The sequence below is a fragment of the Cajanus cajan genome, chromosome 4 (genome assembly GCF_000230855.2).
Source record: "Cajanus cajan strain Asha chromosome 4, NIPB_CcT2T_4, whole genome shotgun sequence".
Lineage (NCBI taxonomy): Eukaryota > Viridiplantae > Streptophyta > Magnoliopsida > Fabales > Fabaceae > Cajanus > Cajanus cajan.
This window is the reverse complement of record NC_138520.1, coordinates 21,696,618-21,711,276: the sequence shown is the minus strand read 5'-3', so window position 1 is coordinate 21,711,276 and position 14,659 is coordinate 21,696,618.

The window sequence follows — 14,659 nt, the reverse complement described above, 5'->3', positions numbered from 1 at the left end:
TTTGTGCTTTGAAGATCTGAGAGAATTAGAAATTGCTAAAGATCATCCTCAAGATTTGTGTCCTATTGACTAAGGTTACTCTAGGCGTGGGGCATATGTTGGGTAGTGAGACTAATCCACAATCTCTTTTTTGTAGTATGCATTGTATGAGGGAGAAACCTTGATTTGTGACTTATCTTGTGTTTCTATTTTTCATGTGAATTTTTAGTGTTCTAATTGATTTTGTTGATGTATATGTATGTTCAATTGTGTATATAAACTAATCTTGTGGATTTTAGATTGCCTATGGGTTCTTGTGGGAACCCTAAGGAACGTACGTATTGAATTATTATAAAATAATTGAAATGAGCATGTAAATTTGAATAATTGATAACTTAATTGTATAGTAATAAGTTATAATTTTATACGTTATTGATTGAATTTGGATTGAAGGTGTTAAGGAATGTTGTATGAAAGGTTAAAAACCTATGAATAATATAATATCAGGTTTTAAACTATCATAGCTCACTTCAAGTAGCCTTAGACTCGCTCAAATGAGTCCTAACAAAGAGTTTTTGATAGCTACTCGCTTCAACATGGAAGTTTTATATAATTGTCTTATATTTCTAATAAAGTTAATATTAACTTGATAGCTTGTATGTAGCTCTAAATATCATGTTTGGACCATACGAGATCATAGAAGATTATGTTATGAAAATGCAATTTTTGAATGATGATGATGAATGAATTTATCCTTTTAAGTGTCTGATCTTGTGAATGATTTGAGGTACCTATATTGTTTAGGAAAGATAAATCATGATAGAGAACAATTGTGAATAAGTTATAATGTGAGTTGATTTTTAACAACTTAAGGTACTTTGGTGATAGTGATGCCTAAGGAATTAATGTGTGATATCAATGACATTGCTAGACTAGTTAAGTTATTAATTTAAATGTTTAGTTTGAAGATGATCTCTTAGTGACTATGGTTGAAGTATTAATATATGATTAGATTATTTCATAATGATTTTATCTTGAGGTGTATCAGATGATGTTGTGTAATTATTGTTTTTAAACTATGAACATGCCATTCTTGTACTATTTGATGCGAATAATTGAGTATGACATGTTGAATATGTATTTATTATAGTTGTGAGGCATGCATCATGTGCATGAAATATTTTATAATGGCACACAAGTTTTGCCTTCAAGTAGTGTTAAAATGCTTTACTAGTGCTACATGCATATACACATTGAAGTTTGCATCCATTGCATTATACGTGTGTTAATGTGATGAACGTTGTTGTAAACCGTGATTGACTTTATTGCACTAGCTTGTCATTGATATATATATATATATATATATATATATATATATATATATATATATATATATATATATATATTGTTGTTATATCTTAAGATTTGGTTATCTGATTATGTTCTATGTTGTGAGGCAGAGTGAGATGTTTATCACTTTCCTTTTTTTTATTGTTTGTGCTCTTGTGTATGTGTTACAAGTGAGGATTATCATGTGGATGATGAGGTCCAAGATGAGGCTTATGTCTTGTGTTGAGTGTTGTGCTCTAATAGGATGTATCAAGGTTTAACAAGGATTCTAGTTGGTTCGTTTCTTTACATTTAGGACTTTATGTTAGATTTTGTTTTGTAATTTTTATATTGGAAAATTGTGTTAGTTCTCTTTAGTGATGTGTTACTATCTGATACCTCTATTCAAGAGGATTTTACAAACCTTTGTTTAATCAGTAAAGTTTATTTTCAAATACTTTTCCACCATTGTTATTTTATACACCTATGTTATTATGTAGGGTAAAGGGTATCACATTTGATCCTTAAGATCTCAGCTCTACAATCTTCCTTTAACTTCAAGATTAACCAATCTATAGCATTTGGGAAGATCCATGAGACACTCAAAAGTTTGAACAACAACTCAAAGTCCTAGAGACCTTCTCTTCAACTTCTCTCTGAAAGATTCATTTATAAAGTTATGAAGTTTGCTTTTCAAATTTTCCCTTATATATCTTAACTCTCACTAAGCCAACTCTCACATATTTAGGGAGTGTATTGGGTTAGGATTTTAAAATACTTTTTTATTATATATAATTCTTGTAGAATTCAATCAATATTTTTTCTAATATAAAAAGTCATATGATATTCAATTAAGACAATCAAGATTAATTATTTTAAGAGTACGTCAAAATTTAGTGGTATTTAATTAAAATAATAAAATAAAAATAGGAGTACATCAAAACCTGGTGGTACTCAATTAAGACTTTTTTCACTTTAAAAAATTTGTTGGTATTCATAAAATGATAGACTTTGTGATACTTTTTAGTACCATTTACATATAATTTACTCATCCAACAATCTCATGAAAACCTTTGAGATTTCACATGGCTTTTTTTTTCTTATATTTTTCCTCTTTTTTCTCTCTCTTCAATCCCCTCTCACCTATTTTTTACTTTTCTCTCTCCCCTTCTTTCTCCCTCTATTCTCTCTCCCTCTCTCTCTCCTATCTCATCTTCATCTTCTTCTTCTCTCTCTCCCCCTCTCCCACTCCCTCTTTCTCTTATATACACTACAAAAAAAAAGGATTTTAGCGACCACAAAAATCGGTCGCTAAATTGCTTAAATCGGTCGCTATTTACTTTAGCGACTGAATTAGCGACCGATTTGAAGTAGTTGCAAAAACCCTGGTCGCAAAGTTGTTTAGCGATGAAAATACTGGTGGTCGCTAATTAGCGACCAAAATTTTAGGTCGCTAATTGGTCACTACGATTATGGTCGCCATAGTATATGGGACCAAATTAGCGACCGAAAAAAAGGTCGCTAAATCGGTCACTAAATGTGTTATTTATTTTTAAATTTTTAAATAATGATTTCCCTTTCCGTCGCTAAGTCGGTCGCTAACATTTTTCAAAATAAAAAATTATTTTTAATTTCGGTCGCTAAATCGGTCGCTAAATTTTATTATTTTAAAAAATAATTTTTATTTCGGTCGCTAAGTGTTTTTTTTTATTTTTTATTTTAAATAATTTCTGATTCGGTCGCTAAATCAGTTGCTAAATTTTATTAATTTTAAAAATAATTTTTATTTCGGTCGTTAAATCGGTCGCTAAACATAATTTTATTTTTGAAAAAAATAAAAAAAAACTGATTATTTTCGGTCGCTAGGCTTACTTTATTTTTAGACATGATCGCTAATTTTATACCTTAAACACTATATATTTTATTTTCATTTTCATTTTGAACCTGTTTAACAATGAAACAATAACACTAAAGTTGATAATCAAAAATAATTTCATTGATATGGCTCTATAGTATGGTTTAGGTGTTTCTGAAATTTTTTAAAAAACAAAAGATTTGGATAAAGGTGACTTAACAATAAAATGAAAATAAAAGTTGTTTCACCTTTTCTTGTAAGTTATTTTCTTTCTGTGGAAAGTTTTTAATGGTTACAAACTGATAACTACCACCTGCAAGGAAAGGTTTATATTAATAATTAATTATATAAAATAAAATTAACCATTTTTACAAGTTTTTACTTGTGGAGTACTTAAACCAAAACAACCGGTAAACAAAATCATGCTTGTTTTTAACAATGCTTGCAATGATAAACGTTTTCTATTTTGATTTTGCGTGATATACAGTTTGCTGAAAAGCTATGTAAATATTATTTTTCACAATGCAATTCCACAGTTCTAACACCAATTTCATGCAAGCTTATCCAAATCAGATAAATATATATAATATATCACACTCGCAGGTCAGCATACAGATCCTGGACCTACAATCCAACAAATATAGGTACATATTTTTCTTTCTAAAGAAAAAATAAATAAATAAAAGAATGACCAACTCTTATTTCATGAAACCAACATAATATGAAAAATCCAATATATACAAAAGAGCTCAACTCAATGAGTCAAGCACATACTAAGCAAAAAGGAAGAGAAGAACAAAAACAGAACAATATTTACCATTGGAGTATTTTCAAGTTAATTATCCCCACCCCTATGAAAATAAAAAAGGAAGCAGAGATTGAATTTATTTTTTAAACATCCTTGTACAGTATGTGATATTTTGGTACACGTTCACAATAAGCTTTCCCTTCATTGCTCCTCTAAATATTGTCAGTAGAAATTTCATGAATACTGATAACAAATACCTTGGAAGTAGACAATTCAATTAGAATACTGGGAAATTTTACAAATAATTAGTAAAAAAAAAAATCATTTGAAATACAGAAATTTAAATATTGCCAAAGAAAGATGTACTCAATATATCAAGGGACGGATCTAGGAATTATGTTTTAAAAAAGAAAAACTAAAATTTTAAATATTTATGTGAAATGACAGCAAAATTCCCTTAGTTTATCTATTGAGTGAACCACTTTCTCCTTTCCTACTAGTCTAGTGGGTTTACTTAGATTAAAACTTTAGGTTTTTTTTTTGTATTAACTTTTATTATTCATTTTCATTGGAAATTAGAAATGAAACACAAGGATGGCTCTGCTCCGTGGCAAAAGGACTCCTATATATTGAAGGATTTAGAATGAAAAGGAATAGAAAATTGATCTATAACAGCAATTATAACAAAATATCTTCCCAGAGTTCCCCTTGCAGTTATTACAATACAAAACTAAAATAAGGTAAATATCTTCCCTACACGTAACCGACTTGAACCGTGGTGGCCTAGAACTCCAACGAGCGACTCGGGTGACATAGCCAAACTTCAAATTGAACAGGTTTTTTTCTTCAGTTTTAATCCTCCTCCTCTTCCTTTTATTTTTTCAGTTTTAATGTTTTTTATTTTTATTTTTATTTTTTATTATTTTTATTATTTTTTTAATAGTTTTAGTCTTCTTCCTCCTTTTATTTTTTTCAATTTTAATTCTCCTCTTTTTTTTTCTTCCAATTTTAATCCTCTTTCTTCTTTTAGTTTTTCCTACTCCTTTGGATTCTTTCTTAATGAATTCATTGTTGTATCTGTAGCAACAAATTTTTTAATACCAATTTTTCTATCAATTGGGTCAATTTAAATTCTTATTTTGTTCTAAATTTTAAACTAACATTGAGTGTCTATTTTACGAGACTTAATGAATTATGGTATTGTTGTTATGATATTTAAGTTGATATTATGTTGCTTGTTATTTATTTTGTTTATTTCTTTGTGTATATATATATGAGGAAAGATCCTTTTATTTCAGGAGTAAGACTACCAAGGCTTACTCCGTTTAATAACTCATGTTCTACATCAAATTTTAATGATCCAACCGTTCAATTTAAAATTCTTAATGCATAGATCAAATTTGCAAATTTTTAGAAAATTTGAAAATTATTTGATACTTCATTTCATTAATTTAAATTGACGGATAATTATAAAATTATTTTATACATTGATTCAAATTAATGAAATGAAGTATGAAATGATTTTCAAATTTTTAAAAATTTGCAAATTTGATTTATACATTAAGAACTTTAAATTGCACGGTTGAGCGAAGTAAGTCTAGGTAGACTTATTCCTGGAATAAAAGGATCTCTTATATATATATATAGAGTTAATCACTTATACACTGCCAATGTAAAGTTTTTTACGCTGGCAGTCAATCAGAGTCGTTAATAATATTTTTTTTAATTTAATTTAATTAAATGAGCTGATAAAAATGCACTAATAATGGCTCTGATTGACTGTCAGTGTAAAAAAACTTTACACTGACAGTGTATAGGTAATTAACTTATATATATATATATATATATATATATATATATTGTCTGCCATGGCATCCGTCATAAAGTTATAAAGGATTTTTAGCTTCATCGCCATAGACCATTATCCACTATGGATAACCTTGATGCTAATGTGCTAGTCAGGAAAGTTGTGAATATAAAATTTGGGGCAACTAAAAAAGTAATAATAACAAAAAAGGTTATTAAATCAAGACTCAAATCGTGAATTACCAAGCTAAATTTTGAATCATAAAACATAATTTGCATCAAATATAAGATTCAAAGAAAATGAGAAATTATTTCTAATATATCATATAAGCAATATATATAGAGTTCATTGTAATAATTTTAAACTATAAATAGATAAAAGAAATTAATAATAAGTCTTATGAAATGAAATAAATGAAATAGTTAAATGGAAACAATGCAATGAAATAGCCAAATGGAATGTAGACACTGAATGAGTGAGTGAAAAATAAAGTAGTGGAATAATCAAATAGCATAAGTGCTTCTTCAATTCCTTTTCATTTAAAAATATAAGATCATGCGACTGTTCAATTTTTTAATGAGAATTGATGATGAAAAACGTAAACAAATAATTAATGAAACTTTGAATTATCTGATTTGTATGTATGATACAAAATTGCAGAGATCTGTTTATGTATCATAAGATACAAAATCATTTAGATTCATCTTATGATACAAATTGAAAGATAGCTAAATCGTATTAAATCGCAAGACTCTAATAACCATGTACAACACAATACATACAATTTATATTGGAGAAATTTATAGAAGAGAATGAAGCATCGATTAGAAATGAATATTGTAGCAGAACATACACTTAGAGTATGAGATTACTAAAATCTTGCTATTGTTATTATTGAACATGAGTACGAGCTGAAGATTGACATCCTCCATCTGCTAATGGATCAGTCATATTGATAAGCTTGATTCAGAATGTAGTATTCACTAATATTCATGAATAACTATACGCCAATACATTCAACAAATGATTCACCATTGAACATTCTTATCCCTACTACATGAGAATACATATTCAAATAAACTAAAGAGTATATTATTCAATGTTTACGCAACCCAAATTTCCAAACAAACTAATTACACCTCACTCAAATTCATTGTTACAAGCAGAGAAGCAAAATAGACACTAGAATCTGCCACAAAAATATTCTTGTAGGTAAAAGAATTATCCCCGTTATCCTTGTAGAAAGATAATATTAAGAGTCATTTTGGGTAAACTTTAGAAACACTTTTAAAAAAGGAAAAATGAAATAAGTTTTTCATAAGTTAAAATTAACTTAAACATTGTTGGAAAGTCTCACATCACTTGTCTCAATTCTCCGGGTGCGGTTTATATATCTATTGAGCAGTTTCACTTAATGTCAATTTGTTTTAAGCTGAAATTTATTATGGAATCAGAGCCTAAAGTCTATCTTCTTGATTTGCCTATTATGATAGGCATTGCCTAGTTCTGGAGGGGGAAGGGCAATTTATATATCAGTTGGACAACTTCGCTTAATTTTAATTGATTACAAGATGAAATCTATCAAATGAGCTACTTTATAGAAGTTCTCTCATGTTAGTTTCTCCAAAAAGATATTTTTAACTCACATATGAGCTCGTAATTTTAACTTGTAGCGAAACTTTTTCCATTTTTCCTAACTATCCTTTTATTCTCCTAAAGATATTTTCTCATGTTAGTTTATTAATTTCTCCATAAAGATACTCATGCATGAGCTAGTTTTACCTAATTTTTGGTCCATTTTTTCTACCTATTTTTTTTTTATCCTAGGTATTTTCAGACTAACCAAACAAAACAAGAAATGGGAATAAATAGAAATGCAACATAAAAACCCATTAAATTTGGAAGTAATAACAACAATCTGAGGATAATTATAGCAGAAGCAAAGTAAGAGGCAAGGTCGTTACCCATCCTACAAATGATGGAAAAATAAAAAATATGAGTAAGTATGCATGAATATGAAAAAAATGGTGAATCAGAGACATTGGTTACCATGATTCCATGTGGAGCCAATCGGGGCCGAGGTTGAGCATGCGATGGGCCTCGGAAGCCAAATTGGCGAAGTCGAAAGAGAGCATCGAAGGAGTGATTTTGGCTGTCACTCCCATTCTTAGCGAAAAGTTCGTCAATTGTGGTTGGTGACAGAGCAAAAAATAAAAGGAGCTTCTCTTCTCTTATTCTGAATTAGGGTTCTGGTCGGTGGGTGGGTTCGTACTACTTACCAGTAACGATACTGTTGATGTCACCTTTGACTTTAACTATTTTTAGGGTGCGATTTTTGACACTGCATTGCAAATTGGATTCGATTCCATCCATACACAAGTTTCACACCAAAAACGTGCGTTACGCTTAAAAGATCAATTAGCAAAAAAAAACCAACAACAACAATAACTTTTTCATATACATCAAAACTATAATAATTACATTTTAAACATAAAAATATGTGTGTACTTCTTTAAATGTGTGATTAGGTATATTTTCTTATTCTTATGTACGATCAACTTAGTAATGGTGAAGATAAAATATACCTAATCACACATTTAAAGAAGTATACACATATTCTTATGTTTAAAGTGTAACCATTATAGTTTTGATGTATAAGAAAAAGTTGTTGTTGGTTTTTTTTTTTTTTGGCTAATTGATCTTTTAAGCGTAACGCAAGTTTTTGGTGTGAACTTTATGTATGGATGGAATTGAATCCAAGTTACAATGTGGTGTCAAAAATCGCACCCTAAAAATAGTTGAAGTCAAAGGTAGCATCAATAGTATCGTTACTGGTAAGTAGTACCAACCCACCCACCCACCAGAACCCCAATTCAGAATAAGAGAAGAGAAACTCCTTTCATTTTCTGCTTCGTCACCAATCACCATCGACGAACTTTTTGCTAAGGATGGGAGTGGCACCCAAAAAAATCGCTTCCTCGATGCTCTCTTCCGAATTCGCCAATTTGGCTTCCGAGGCCCATCGCATGCTCAACCTCGGCGTCGATTGGCTCCACATGGACATCATGGTAACCAATGTCTCCAATTCACCATTTGTTTTTTCCATATTGATGCATACTTGCTCACATTTTTCATTTTTCCTTCATTTGCAGGATGGGTAACGACCTCACCTTTTGCTTTGCTTCTATTGTAATTGTTCTCAGATTGTTTCCATTACTTCCAGATTTAATGGGTAATTATTTCGCATTTCTGTTTATTCCCTTTTCTTGTTTTGTTTGGTTAGTATGGAAATACCTCTCTAGGAGAAAAAAAAAGTAGGTATGAAAAATGGACAAAAGTTTATGTAAAACTATCTCACGCATGAGTATCTTTATGGAGAAATTAATAAACTAACATGAAAAAATATCTTTATGAGAAAAAAAAAGATAGGTAGGAAAATTGGAAAAAAGTTTCGCTACAAGTTAAAACTAATAGCTCATACGTGAGTTAAAAATATTCTTTTGGAGAAACTAATGTGAGAGAGCTTTTATAAAGTAGTCCATTTGATAGATTTCATCTTACAATCAATTAAAATTAAGCGTAGTTGTCCAACTGATATTTAAATTGCCCTCCACCCTCCAGAACTAGGCAATGCCTATCATAATAGGCAAACCAAGAAGATAGACTTTAGGCTCTGATTTCATATTAGATTTTAGCTTAAAACAAATTGATATTAAGTGAAACTGCTCAAGATATATAAACCGCACACGGAGAATTAAGACAAGTGATGTGAGACTTTCCAACAATGTTTAAGTTAATTTTAACGTATGAAAAACTTATTTCATTTTTCCTTTTTCTAAAAGTGTTTTCTGAAGTTTACCCCAAATGACTCTTAATATTATCTTTCTACAAGGATAACGGGGATAGTTCTTTTACTTGCAAGGATATTTTTGTGGCAGATTCTAGTGTCTATTTTGCTTCTATACTTGTAACAATGAATTTGAGTGAGGTGTACTTAGTTTGTTTGGAGCTTTGGGTTAGGTTAACATTGAATAATATACTCTTTAGTTTATTTGAATATGTATTCTCACGTAGCAGGGATAAGAATGTTCAATGGTGAATCATTTGTTGAATGTATTGGGGTATAGTTATTCATGAATATTAGTGAATACTACATTCTGAATCAAGCTTATAAATAGGACTGATCTATTAGTAGATGGAGGATGCGAATCTTCTGTCATGTAATCATGTTCAATAATAACAATAGCAAGATCTTAGCAATCTCATACTCTAAGTTTAGGTTCTGCTGCAGTATTCACTTATAGTCGGTGCTTCATTCTCTTTTATAAATTTCTCCAATATAAACTGTTTGTATTGTGTTGTACATGGTTATTAGAATCTTGCGATTCAATACGATTCAACTATCTTTTATCTTGTATCATATGATGAATCTAAATGGTTTTGTATCTTATGATACATAAATGAATCTCTACAATTTTGTATCATACATACAAATCAGATGATTCATTAATTATTTGTTTACTTTTTTTTTATCAATTCTCATGAAAAAAATTGAAAAGTCGCATGAGCTTAATTTGTTAAATGAAAAGGAATTGAAGAAGCACTTATGCTATTTGATTATTCCACTACTTTATTTTTCACCCACTCATCAATTCTCATTGTCTTTGAATCTTATATTTGATGCAAATTATGATTTATGATTGAAAAATTAGCTTGGCAATTCACGAATTGAATCATGATTTAATAACTTTTTTGCCATTATTGATTTTTTAGTTGCCCCAAATTTAGTATTCACAACTTTCTTGACTAGCACATTAGCATCAAGGTTATCAATAGTGGATAATGGTTTATGGTTTTGTGGCCGAAAATCCTTTATAACTTTATGGCAGATGCAATGGTGGCCTATGGCGCACAATATATATATATATATATATATATATATATATATATATATATATATAAGAGGGATCCTTTTACTCTAGGAGTAAGTCTACCTACACTTACTTCGTTCAATAACTCTTGTTCTATATTAAATTTTAACAATTCAACTGTTTAATTTAAAGTTCTTAATGTATAGATTGAATTTGCAAATTTTTAAAAAATTTGAAAATCATTTGATACTTCATTTCATTGATTTGAATTAATGTATAAAATAATTTTATGATTATCCGTTAATTTGAATTAATGAAATGAAATATCAAATAATTTTCAAATTTGCTAAAAATTTGCATATTTGATCTATGCATTAAGAATTTTAAATTAAACGGTTGGTAGAAGAATTGGGATTAAAAAGTTTGTTGTTGAAGATGCAACAATGAATTCATTAAGAAAGAACTCAAAGGTGTAGGAAAAACTAAAAGAAGAAAGGATTAAAATTGAAAAAATAAAAGGTGGAAGAAGATTAAAACTGAAAAAAGAGGATTAAAACTGAAAAAATAAAAGGAGGAGGAGAAGGATTAAAACTGAAAAAAAATCCTGTTTAGTTAGAAGTTTGGCTATGACATCGGAGTTGCTCGTTGGAGTGCTGGGCCACCATGGTTCAGGTCGCCACTTAGAAAGGCGACCAAGGGATGGTGAACGAAGGTGTTTAAGGCAATTTTGAGTTCCATAAGTGTTATTCGTGTGTCCTGGTTGCTCGTTGAGGTGTTGGACCATCATAGTTCAGGTTGTCGGCCGAAAAGGTGACTGGCGAGTGGTGGGCGACAGTCGAGGAATGTCACCGGAGACAGGTTGAAGGTCACAGGAGTGCATTTGGATGGGTGGCTTTAATGGACTCCTTCCACCATAGGAGAAATAAAGACTTCCAAGGTGAGGAGGAACTCCTTGCCACGTCGAAGATGATGACCTTAAGGGGTGAACTTTCCTTCAAGGGTGGAGCAAAAGAGAGTATGGGGGGGTGAAAGGTGTGTGAATAGGGAAAAATGAAGGAGGAAGGTTTTTGGAAGGTTCAAGGTTGGCTCACTTCACTAGGCAAGGGTGAAGGCCACTCAAATAAACTCTAAACTCACTCAAGGAGGAGAAGGGAGGGTTAGGTCGTGTAGACCTAGGTGACTAAGGAGAGGATTTGAGATAAAGATGCTCACTCAAATTCATATATTCTAAAGTATGTACAAGTTGTTAGGCTAATGGTATATATAGGAGTAGAAAGACATCTAGGATTGCATTTAGGGTTGGATGGCCATGTAATGTAAGCTAAATGCAACCTAAATGAACCCTAGATGATGTGTGGGTTCCTTCCTCCTAAAAGACTAAAATACCCCTTGACCTTACAAGTCAAGGTTTAAGTCCTAAAATAAATCCTAAGCTAATTTGCCCCACAACACAAAGGCTAAATGAAAATACATAATAAAATCCTATCATCTAAAGTACCCCAAAATACAAGGGTAAAAAAAGGAAATAAAATAATCAAATCCTATACTACTCAAAATGGGCCTAGGAGATGGATCAATACTTCACACTCATGATGAGTATGGCTCTAGGCATGGTGTCTCCTTCATCTTCCTCCATTCTCCTAGTCATGGACCTAGTAATGGGTCCCACATGAAGCTCCAAGGGTGGTCTTCCATCATCCCCTCCTTCTTAAGAAGGATTGACCTCAAATCTTCAAGATCATCCATATCATTAGTTCCTAGAAAAGGTGTAAGATCACAAACATTAAATGAGGAACTAACTCTATAGTCGGAGGGAAGATCTAAAATGTATGCATTGTGATTAATCTTTTGCAGAACTTGGAAAGGTTCATCTCCCCTAGGGTTGACTTTTGACATCCTTTGAGTAGGGAATGTATCCTTTCTCAAATGAAGCCAAACCTAATCCCCAACTTCAAAAGTCACCTTTTTCCTCTCTTTGTTGTTATATTTGACATATTTTTGGGTTTGTTTCTCAATTTGACTATTGACTTTCTCAATGGTATTTCTTTATAAAATTAGCCCTTGATACTTCTTTTTTGTGAAACAAAGAAGTAATATTAGGGAGTGGTAGTAAGTCAAGAGAGGTGAAAGCGTTAAAGCCATATACAACCTCAAAAAGGGATAGATTAGTAGTTTTGTGGACTACGCTATTGTAGGCAAACTCTATATGGGGAGACAGTCATCCCAAGGCACAATAATCTTGGGTAGATCATGCAAACGCACCACTTCCTTGAAGAAAAACTTAGCAATATAGCTAACGTCATCTACGTTGTGGCATGGTATGAAATGAGCCATCTTACTAAAACAATCCACTACCAAAAAGATAGAGTCAAATCTCCTTTGGATTCTTGGGAGACCAAGCACAAAATCCATACTAATGTCAACTTAAGGGGAGCTAGCTATAGGAAGGGGTGTATAGATTCCATGAGAAATTACTCTAGATTTGGCTTGGATACAAGTAATGCATTTATAACAATGCCTTTGGACGTTTATTCTCATGTGTGGCCAATAAAATTTTGATTTTAAAAGACTTAGGATTTTATCAACCCCAAAGTGGCCCATGAGTCCCCCTTCATGACTTTCCTTGACCAAAAGCTTTCTAATGGATCTTTGAGGTATGCAAAGTTTTCTCATCCTAAAAAGGTACCCCTCAAGTAAGTAAAATCCATCAAAAGGATTTTGGAAGCATTTAGTAAAGATGGATTGGAAATCTTGATCAAGTTCATACAATTCCTTTAGATTATCAAATCCAAGGATTTAAGATCTTAAGGAGAAAAGTAATGTATGCCTTCTAGAAATAGCATCAATCACTACATTATTCTTTCCTTTTTTGTACTTGATAATGCAAGGGAATTGTTCAAGAAATTCAACCCATTTAGCATGCCTTTTATTTAATTTTCCTTGCCCTCTAATGTACTTGAGTGACTCATGATCGGTACAAATAATGAATTCCTTAGTTACCAAGTAGTGCTCCTAAACTTGAAGGGCTCTAATAAAGGCATACAACTCTTTGTCAAAGGTGGGATAATTCAAGGTGGCCCCATGGAGTTTTTCACTAAAATAGGCAATGGGATGACCTCCTTGAAGTAACACAACACCTATATCACATTCTAGCTCAAAGGTCTGAGCAAAAATTGGAAGGGCTAGAATGAGTGCATTGGTGAGTTTTTCTTTTAGAGCTTGAAAGGCTTTTTCTTGGGTTTCACCCCAAATGAAAGGTACATCCTTCTTAACAAGCTCATTAAGAGAGGATGCAAGTGTGGAAAAGTCTTTCACAAATCTTCTATAGCAGCTTGCTAAACCATGAAAGCTTTTAACTTCTTCAACACTTTTTAGGGTGGGTCAATCTTAGATGGCTTTTATTTTCTCGGGGTCAACATGCACTCCCTCTTTACCAACTATGAATCCCAAAAAATTAACTTAATTTTGACAAAAGTTACATTTCTCAAAGTTGGCATAGAGGTGATCAAAGTAAACTACCACAAACATTCCTATGCAATCCCTAAGAATATGATTCATTAGACGCATGAAAGTGCTAAGGGCATTAATGAGGCCAAAGGGCATCACTAGCCACTTATACAAACCAAACTTGGTCTTAAAAGTGGTTTTCCACTCATCACCCTCTTTAATTCGAATTTGGTGATAGCCATTTTTAAGGTCAATATTGGAAAATATGATGGCTCCATGCAATTCATCCAACAAATCATCTAACCTAGGGATTGGGTGCCTATACTTTATTGTAATGTTATTGATGGCCCTACAATCGGTGCACATCCTCCATTTGCCATCCTTCTTTAGCACCAAAAGAACGGGGACGGCACAAGGGCCAAGGCTCTTTTAAACCCAACCTTTCTTCAACAAGTCATCAACTTGATATTTTATCTCTTCGGTCTCTTGAGGGTTAGTCCTATAGGCGGGCCTATTTGGAAGACTAGCACCTGGTATGAGGTCTATTTGATGTTCTATTCCCCTTAAAGGTTGAAGTCCACTTGGAACTTCTTGAGGAAATAGGTCATCAAACTCTTTCAAAA